This window comes from Metopolophium dirhodum, chromosome 5 (assembly GCF_019925205.1).
Source record: "Metopolophium dirhodum isolate CAU chromosome 5, ASM1992520v1, whole genome shotgun sequence".
In the NCBI taxonomy this organism is placed as follows: domain Eukaryota; kingdom Metazoa; phylum Arthropoda; class Insecta; order Hemiptera; family Aphididae; genus Metopolophium; species Metopolophium dirhodum.
This window is the reverse complement of record NC_083564.1, coordinates 25,932,746-25,943,221: the sequence shown is the minus strand read 5'-3', so window position 1 is coordinate 25,943,221 and position 10,476 is coordinate 25,932,746.

Genomic DNA, 10,476 nt, shown 5'->3' with positions numbered 1-10,476 from the left:
GTTCTCGGACCGGGTTGGTGCATGTTATTATTCCGTGATGCTACCATACACCTTTAATAAGTAGAAAAGTCACATCATAATATCACAGAATAGATTAAATATTATTACACGGGACGGTGTCGGGTATTGACTATCTGACCATCTCTTTCTAGTTTCTAACAATCTAACAATGTTGGCACTAGGCAACCTCTAACGGGTAATTGGTGTGGGGGACTCGCAGTCCATGTATTAATATCATGCATATTATGTAGCTATGGTTGCTACAACATGCTACAACATAGTTGATAGTTTCATACGTCACCGTCGTTTTCGTGTTGTTGGTTTCCTTTCAAGGTTCAGTGGACCTAAAATTGTGTACGAGAAACATGTGTGGTGAGTGCGGGGATTCTTGATGGAAGCTATTCGAGTGTATCTCGATCGTACAATCAAAAATCAAATTTATTTTTGAAAAATTAACATTTAAAAAAATTAGTTTAGCACCAAACTAATCCATTTAAAAAACTTTTACTAGATGGGAATGGGAAATAATCTAAATATGCTTCTGCTTCGATCCGAAGGTTTAATAAGCATAGGATCAATATTGAAAGATTTAGGATTTTCGATCAATTTTTTGAAATTAAAACTATCAAACTAGAGTTTTTGCACTAAAATTGATAAAAATAAACGATGGAATTTTGAACGTTAAAAATAATGCAAATGTAGTACTGTGTACCACATTTTTATGTATGCAATCGTTTGCAAGGAAAATAGGCAATCGCGATAATATTTAATTTGCAGTAGGAGTGTAGGATTGCCTATACAAAACACCTAATTGAAATGTTTCTAGTTCTTAACATCACACGATTGAATATAGACTACAGTGCAACATCATGAAATACATTACTTAATACTTGTTCACTATTTAAAGTCTACTCACACTTCACAGTACAAAAAAACTATTAGTGTTGTTACTAGTTTGTTCCTAAAGATACGAAAAATAACAACAAAAGAACGACTTAGCTGCATTAAGTTTTTTAGTTACTGGTCGATCTTATGGTGGTAGGTATTAAATTCAGTACATGTAAGTACTGGCGTATTGCTACAAAAACTTTAGGTTATGTTATACAAGACTTAATTATTTATGAAGTATAAAATACTAAAAAAAAAAATTACCTTTAATTATTAAAAAACATGTTTTTAAAAGTCAACTTTATTTAATAATAATCTTTTTATTACACGATTCACTGTTAAATAATAATAAATACGGGGGACGGAGTGGCCGATCGGACTAAGGCGTCGGTTGCGACACGCATCGACGCCGGTTCAAAACCTCTGTAGCGGGCGGCATTTTTCTTCGGGCAAGTCACGGTGTCCGGAGAGAAGTGCCGCCATCCCCCTCCCGGACATGACAGATACATACGGGTGGGCGTCACCGTTTTCGGCCAAAACATACTGTTCCTTTTACAATCATAACAACTTAACAATTTTTATATTTAATTAAATATGATTGAATTCAAAGATGTGATTTTTTGATAAACATTCTTACCTATAATTGAGTGAAAAAATAATAAAATAAAACAATTGGCAATAAAATGGTTTAACATATTATTAACTGAGTCAAATAAACTAACAACTAATTTTTGTTTAAAAAATGTTTCTATTTTTATTACCTTTACTACTCAATGTAAGTTTAATTTCGAACATCGTTGGTTATATTTTACTATCATAATTATTATTATGCACCTATTCTTATTACCTATGTGTGTTAAATGATTATATTAATTTTTATTCGATTAATGTAAGTAATTGCATTGATTATAAATATATAATATTGTAATAATAATATGTTATAACAGTTAATTGCCAATTGTTTTATTTTTTATTATTTTCAATTTGTTTACAGTTGTAGGTAATAATGTTAAAACATCACTTTTTTGGATACAATCGTATTTAATTAAATATAAAAATTGCTAAGTTCAGTTGTTATAATAATTGTAAATTTTAAAGAAAACTGTAGGTGTTGGCCGAAAAGAAAAAGGTAAGTTTTGGCCGAAAAGTGACACTGGCCGAAAAGGGAAACGTACATTTTGGCCGAAAACTAAAAAAATCTGCCAATTTCCAAACTGTGTAAACATGTTTAACCAACAGTACCCTCCCACACAGTAATAAATAATTATTTTAAATAATCTGTTTCAAAATTGAATACTAATGAAAATAACATTATTTTTTAATTAGGTAAGTAATAGGTATATTGTTAACTTTTAAATCACATATTAAAAATATTTAGTAATAAAATAATAATTATATCTTTAGTTATCGGGCATTAGTGTTACACTATATCGTAGTAAACATAATTGACTTCAAATTAACTATAAAAATAATAGTACCTAAAAGTTATGTAATTATTTATTACTAACTTATTTTGTAACAGAAAAATTTAGATGGGCGGAGTGGAGTGGTATGGGGTTACCCCGCAAAATATTTATCCAATTCTCCGCTTGTCTAAACCTAACTACTATACCTACTTATAACTCATAAACTACTAGTCCTAAATTCGATTTTTATGTATCAAAATATTTAGAAAAATATTCTGCTTTGGAAAATGAAATTAAAACTCTATGTTGTCATTCAAAAAAGTAAAAAACTTAAAAAAATATAAGGATAAAATATATTTAAAAATATTATTTTTTAATAAAAACGTTGTTTTTTTAACAACTTGTAACTATGTAAAAAATATTTTCAAAAACATTAATTCTTTTTGAGATAATGAGTGTTTTACGCTTAATGAATCACCCTGTATACCTACAGCATCTGAGAATATATTATGAGATTCCGAGAAGAGGAGTTTTCTGTTCTAAATTCGTATATTAATAATTGAACATTCAGGCTATATATATCAATGGTCAGTAACTTTATTGAACTCGTTATAATTTATTTTTACTTATATTAGGTAACCTAATATGTTTCAAAATAAAACAATTTAGGGGTGGACTGGAGGAGCATAAAAACTTGCCTCGGTGCAGGAAAAACTCTCACGTCTCGTAAAGTAGTCAGATTTTGATAATTTTTTGTTATTATTTAAAAGCTGACGATTTTATACAGGTCAAATTATAGACTCCGATTTTAAAATTTTTATAATTTTTTATCATTCAATAGTCAATACAGCATCGAGAAAGTAATTAGCTCCTCAGTAAATGTAAAACACTGATAAATTAAATCAACTTTGTCTAACCAGATGTTTTGAACGTTATGATTCTGTTATTAAATTTATAATGAAACAAATGTTGTTGGCTAGTATATAGTTGCAGCTTTAGAATAAATACAGATATGAGTCATGACTGGTGGAGTTGTAAAGAGTCTAATGCGTTTTAAGTTTTTAGTTAGCACTGTTAAGTGGGATTCGACAAAAGTTTGATGATTTCAGTATTGTATTCAGAAAAGCTGTTCAGTTATACTTTACCAATCAGTACAATTTTTCAATCGAGTGATTTGAATATTTCAGAGGCTTTAAATAACGTCAATGGTGTAATATCTGTCCATCGTAAGATTTAAACTAATGTTGAAAATTAATTTAAAATTATTTTCAACGAAGCGAATGAAATTGTTACTGCTTTAAAAATAAAAATTACTACCTATGCCTATAGACTAACCAAAAATTAAACCAAATGATGTAGTGTACCAGTAGAAAATGAAGATGAATATTATAGACGTGTGGCGTGCTATTTTTATTCCATGGCTAAATTATTTTGTTAATATTGGTCCACTTTTCAATTCTTTTTAATATACAGACGCCTGTAAAATTAAAAGCCCATAATAACAAAAGTACCTACTATATAACATACGCGTAGGTACCTACTTAATTGTGTGAATTTTGATTTTCGGGATAATTTCAAACGTCCTAAAGGTAAAATTTATAAAAACGAGTAAATTACACAATTCCATCGAATACCATTTTGTGTTTAAAAATAACATAATAATTATGTTGTTTTTAAATTTTTGCACATTGATACTATAATATAGTACATATCCATGTGAAAAGATTTTTCTCTAAATCGTGTAGATGAATTATTTATTTATTAATTCAAAACCAATTAAAAGAGAACTTTTCAACCAAAATTTGCCTTTATTCTCTTAATTAATATGATAAACTTACGTGACTAAAAGTGTACGCATAATTAATAACGTGGAAAAGTGTACAATGTTTGAATATTATACACGCTACATATTAACATATTTTAAATATTAAAAATGTCTACTCAAATTCCCGGTAAAACAATATAATAATATTTTAACTTTTAAACATTTTTATTCAAATAAAAGAGTTTCTTTACTTCAAAACTAGTTGCATATGATATCTATAGTATAGTGTATTCGCCTGTACAGAGTTCACCGAGTATTTGAGTGTACCTACCTCGTCATTGATGAGTAAGTTACTATAATGTACCTACGTGTTAAATTTAAAGTCAATGATAAATCATTGCATACGAAAAACGAAAAGTTTCAAGTACCCTCGAATAATGTTTTTCAACTACTTACAATAAAATAACTAAAATCGTTATTCTTCGATTAAATATCTAATTTCGTCCAAATTTAAACTTAAAATGTCTATAAAAAAATTGTGTTTATATATTTTTTGTTACAGCTAGTATTAAGTAATATTAACTATATTATACTTATGAAGAACCCTGCAGCATTCGATTTTCAATTTTCAATTATCAATCTGTCACACCTTTTTTGCTTGACCGATTGGGAATAAAAACTGATATTATTCATAAAGACAAACCTGACGTCCAGAAAATGCTAACCACGTTAACGAAAGGTGGTACAATTGATCATGTGACGGTCATGTAATTTAATATTTGGTGTGGCTATATTATAATAAATATGGTTCATGTCGACGTATAGACAATTAAATATTAATACTCTTCGGCAGCTTCGGTCCTGATACTTTTATTTCCCATAGTTATTACTTATTTCATTTTTATATGGCAAATAATTCTAAAGTTAAACGTGCCACCGATTGAAATATAACATAATTATATATCAAATTATTGAGTTGTCGTATAATTTAATAAATAAATAATAATATAATATAACAATTATAACCCATAAAAACGAATCAATATATTATACATACGGTACCTATGTGGTCATATTATAAATAAAACCATAAAAAAAATATATTGATCTTTCAACCGGCTTTTGGATTTATTTGTATTTTTAGTATTATATAGTGTCCAATTAGTTGAATAAATTACGTTTTTTTCTCAATTTAATGAGCTTCTACTGTCTACACTCTGCGTATTATAAAGTTCCTTTTTTTTAGTAAATGTTCATTAATTAGAGCATTATCGTGGACAGAAATTGCCTACACGAAACTCCTTAAATATACGATGCAGATGTAGCAACTATATTGTTTGTAAATGTAAACACAACGATTTCTCTGATGATCATAATATTATACTTACTTCCATACTGATATTTTATACCAATTATTTCAAAATTTAAAACTATATAAATTTGTTCAAGTCATCTTATGTACTGCGTGGCGTGGTCGTCATTTGTCTGGTATCATAATAATTTCTGTGACTATTTATAATATAACAACAAGAATTTTCAATTTTTAGAAAATAAAAATTGAAATTAGCAAACACTACCGTTATGTTATTTTGTTCTCCACTGCAAGATAAAGTGGGATCAGAAGTGCATCCCCTGAACAACAAAAATATAAATAAAAGTACATAAAATATAATATTATGTAAAATTATTCAGTGATTCACTAGATTACATTTTATACCACCCCAGAATCCCGGATTCCTGTCGGAAAAGCCCGTTCTATTAAGGCACAGTGAACAAGATGATGATGGTTATTAGATTTTTATGTCACGAATATTAAACTATACTGTTTTGTCTGTTTAAGACCATCAAGCCAAGTTTCTTTGTTTTTAGAACACATTAATTAGATTTTTACTATCCAACACTTTGATAAAATGTTTAATGTATAAAATATAGCCTAACCTATACTGAAAAACAGGGAGAATATAATATTATAATAGGAGTGTCCTGTGGGTTGTGGTGATAGAAACTTATTTTTTTTCAATTGAAAACCACCACTTTTACTGGACATTGTTAAGCAGATGATTATTGATAACTTTGTGTACCTACTATAAGTATAAAAATAGTTTATGTCTGATAGGTTTAGACTCTAGGATATAATATAATTATATAATATAATGGGGGATTTTGATGATAAATAATTAATATTAATCTATTATTAATAACATTATATAATTTGTATAGGAATAAACTATTACACATACTATCTATTTTATATTCTATGTAAAACCATTGATAAATCCTTATAAAGTTACGTATTTAATATTATAATAACTCAAAAATAACCGTTCAAATTTCGTTTTAGATACATCAATATGTTAAAAAAAAGGGTGATACTCAAATGAAAAAAAAAGAAGTTTGTATAGAGCCACAATATGAGTACACGGCACTCTTTAAATAAAACGAAAGAGCCAAGTACATATTTGAAAATATGGCTCTTAAATATACCTGTTTAAAAATTCCAAAAATCAGATATCGAATAAATGCATTACTAGAGGATACAGAGGGCAGTGAGCCAGTGAATGACACTGTACAATTAACTATTTTAAATGATAATACGAACGCTCTTCGGGAGAATTTCGGAATTATATTATAGTTTATAGTAAACTATATAAACGTCTTCCAAATACAAGCGGGACGTAGCTCGGTTGTATTGTACATCGTAGAATATGCAGTTATATTATATAGATAGGCGTACCTATATATAAAGAGAATCCTGTCATCTGCGCGGGGATGAAATTGAAATTATGTACACTAACTACTAACTACCTCGTTTAATGATATAATAATATATATTCTATTCTATATTACTGGCGACTAGGCAAAGGTTTGTATTACTGTTATAATATAGCATAAGCGAATACGCGATGGTAGGTACTATATAGTATGATGGTAATCGGAAAAAAAATCCCCGGAAAATAAATCCCCCGATGAACAACCCCGGAAACAAAATCCCCGACCCTAGGAAAAAAATCCTCAGACTACAATATTACTCACAACCACAGTCCACATGCAACATGAACAAATTTTTTATAAACGTTTTTTAGTAGGTATCTATAATAACCATTTACCTCATTATTAATATATAATTACAAATACGTATATTATATCATAATATAATAATATATTATGTGTAATATGCCTCGTGCCTACATTTAATAAATTATTGTTTCATAATTATTATTATTATTACCTATATTTTGTATAATATTTTTGTATACTATGTTTTTAACTTTATTATTTGACGTATAGATCATTCGAAATATTTTTATATGCTATATTTGTGAAGTTGTTAAATTAATTAAGTTTAATTACACATAATATTCAAAACAAAATATTATTTATAATGTATACTTTTTTTAATAATATAATATAATATAATATACGTATTTGTAATTGAATATTAATAATGTGGTAAATAATAATTATAGATGCTAATTAACGTTTAAAAAATATTTGTTCATGTTGCATGTGGTTGTGAGTAATATTGTAGTCTGGGAATTTTTTTCCCTAGGGTCGGGGATTTTTTTTTCCGGGGATGTTCATCGGGGAATTTTTTTTCCAGGGATTTTTTTTTCCTGGGGATTTTTTTCCGGGATTCAGTATGATATATATGTTTATAACGCGGACACTGTGTATAACTGTATAAGTGCGTATAACTTGTATGTCGTATATTAAGTACGAATTCCGCTTGGGTATATTATACAGACTGCACTCGACGACAGGTCGGGCGACTGACCCTACTCGTTGAATCAATGCACGCGCGGACGAAATTCCAATTACCACGCCACGTAAACGCGTTTCACACACCCACGCACGAGATAACGTAATATATATTATTATGTGTGCACACAAGTACACGACATCAAAATTTTATACCCCGAGCGAATTGCTGACACACACACATACTCTCTCTCTCTCTCAGTCTTTTTCTCTCCCTCTCACTGTCCCTCTCACACACTTTCGCGCGCACCATTCAGCGAAACTATTTCGACACACCCGCCCGATTACCACCCTCGTGAGGTTTCGTCGTCATGCCTTCCGACCGTTTTTCTTGAGTGGATATATGTTATTATTATTTTACGTCGTTTTATTTTTACGTATAAACTACATTTATTGACGTCGCACGATTATCGTCGGCAGTCAAAAACCAAGTTAGGCAGCAAAACTGCAGCAATTTGTTATTATATTTTTTTCTGCAACACAACTAATATAAAATGGAACGCAATTTAAAGACATAGTAGACACTATGATGTTTTAACAAAGACTATGATATGGAAAATACAATAAATGAGACATGACTTTTAGAATTTAGTATAATATAGTGGCGCATCATATTGATATTGCATCAGCTAAATGTTTGCGGTCTTGGAGTGATAAATTAACATTTAACAAAACAAGATCCTTTATAAGTTGTTCTTATAGACATTTAAAAATATTAAAAATAAATCAGATGAATTTTTTCTTATGAGCGTTTAAAGTTCAAATTTTGAAAAAAAAAAACTTGCAAAATGATTAGTATCAATATAATATGATTTGTTTTTGAAAAAATTAGTCCAACCTACTAATTATAATAATACTTAATAATATAGTAAACTATCTAAATAAATTATCCTTATTCCTTAGAAATAGATGCTCAGACGCTCAGCACTGACTCACCGCTGTTTTTCAGAATCGTTTTCATTTTGTAATGATTTATCATTTAACACAATATCTACCTTACAGTGACCAGTCTCGATGACTAGGTACATTATATAAACCTGCTATAGGTGAAGATCGACTACCTCGGTTTTGAATTATATCAATTCGTATTGTAGTTTATAGTTTATACTTAATATCGAATTACTTTTTTTTGTCACCTTTATGATAAAGACCAAGGGTAGTCCACTATACCTACGGCATACCCTAATGTTTTTCCAAGGCGCCGTGCGTTTTAAACATCTGTCTGACTGTCTATAACATTCACTGCATTAAATTACATATTTTTTTTCCTTTAAAAGATGGTTATGAACTCCCTTGCAAGTTGTAATGACTTACTTATACTGACTTCAGCAGGAAATTTATCAAAACATCCTTGAAGTCTGATTTTTATCTTATTTCTTTAAAGTAACTTTTATATTATTATATATTATAATATATTTTATTAGGTATGTAATCAAACAGTGGCATGCCATGGAATATTCATTGGTTGGGGGGTGTTCCGGTGTTATAAGACAAGTATACTCATAAATCATAATCATACTTTTTACTAAATTGTGGGGGTAAAACTATAGACACAACTTTAGAGCTAAAGCCCCAAAACATGGTTAATAGCTTAGATCGTGTACTATGGATGTAGCTAGAGATGTAAGCTTGAAAATTTTCTAATGAATTTTTCGAAATGAAACATTTTTTTTTCATCGAAATTTTCTGAAAATTTTAAAAATTTTAGTTTTTCTTAACTTAATTAATTTTTGAGGTATACTGAAGTAAAAATACAAAATTTTTAATAAAAGATACAAATGCACATTTATTACCGAGATAAATATTATAATATATTGATATAGGTATAATGTATATATATTTAATGATTTTTATTTCGTATTTAATATATTATTATATTATGTTCAATAGAATAATACCAAAATAATATTAAAATGGGTAAATGTCAAATGGTAATAAAAGTACATAGTTTTAAATGTAATTATTAAGGTTAAATATACTATAACTATATAATATCAAAAGATTTAATTGATAAGACACTAATATGATAAATTATAAAATTTTCAAAATTTACATCATTTATAGATGTAGCCATTGAGCTAATTCTCGATGTCATAATGAATACATGATTTATAAATAAACCTAGAACTCTGATTGTGAGCATGCACGTAATTTAGATTGGGTTATCAGTCATTTTGCAGTGGTGGTCAAATGATTTTGTCATGGGGCGAGGCCATGAGGGGGGAGGATAACATACACTATTAAATTATTAAGAATATAATTTATGGTTATTAGATCTTAAACATTGAAAAAAAGGTCAAGTGGGGATCTATCCCCCTCGTTACCGCCCGTTTGACCGCCACTGCGCAGTCATTCGTGTATGCACAGCAATAACCAAAGCTCTAGCTTTTCAGTGATTTTGGCACCAAATCTAATATGCAGGCATATAAGGATATGGCTACATCCATAGTACATGATCTAAGGTTAATAGCTTATAATCATGAGACATGGACTAAGATATAATTATATCTTTCTAACTTATAATTTTAATAAAACAACTGATAAAAAATCATTTAATGGAAAACGTCATTGCCAAATTGAAATTTAATTTTTTAATCTATTTGTTGAAGACTGAATTATGTACATAGTACATATATGGCGTGAAGCTTAGTTTTTGGT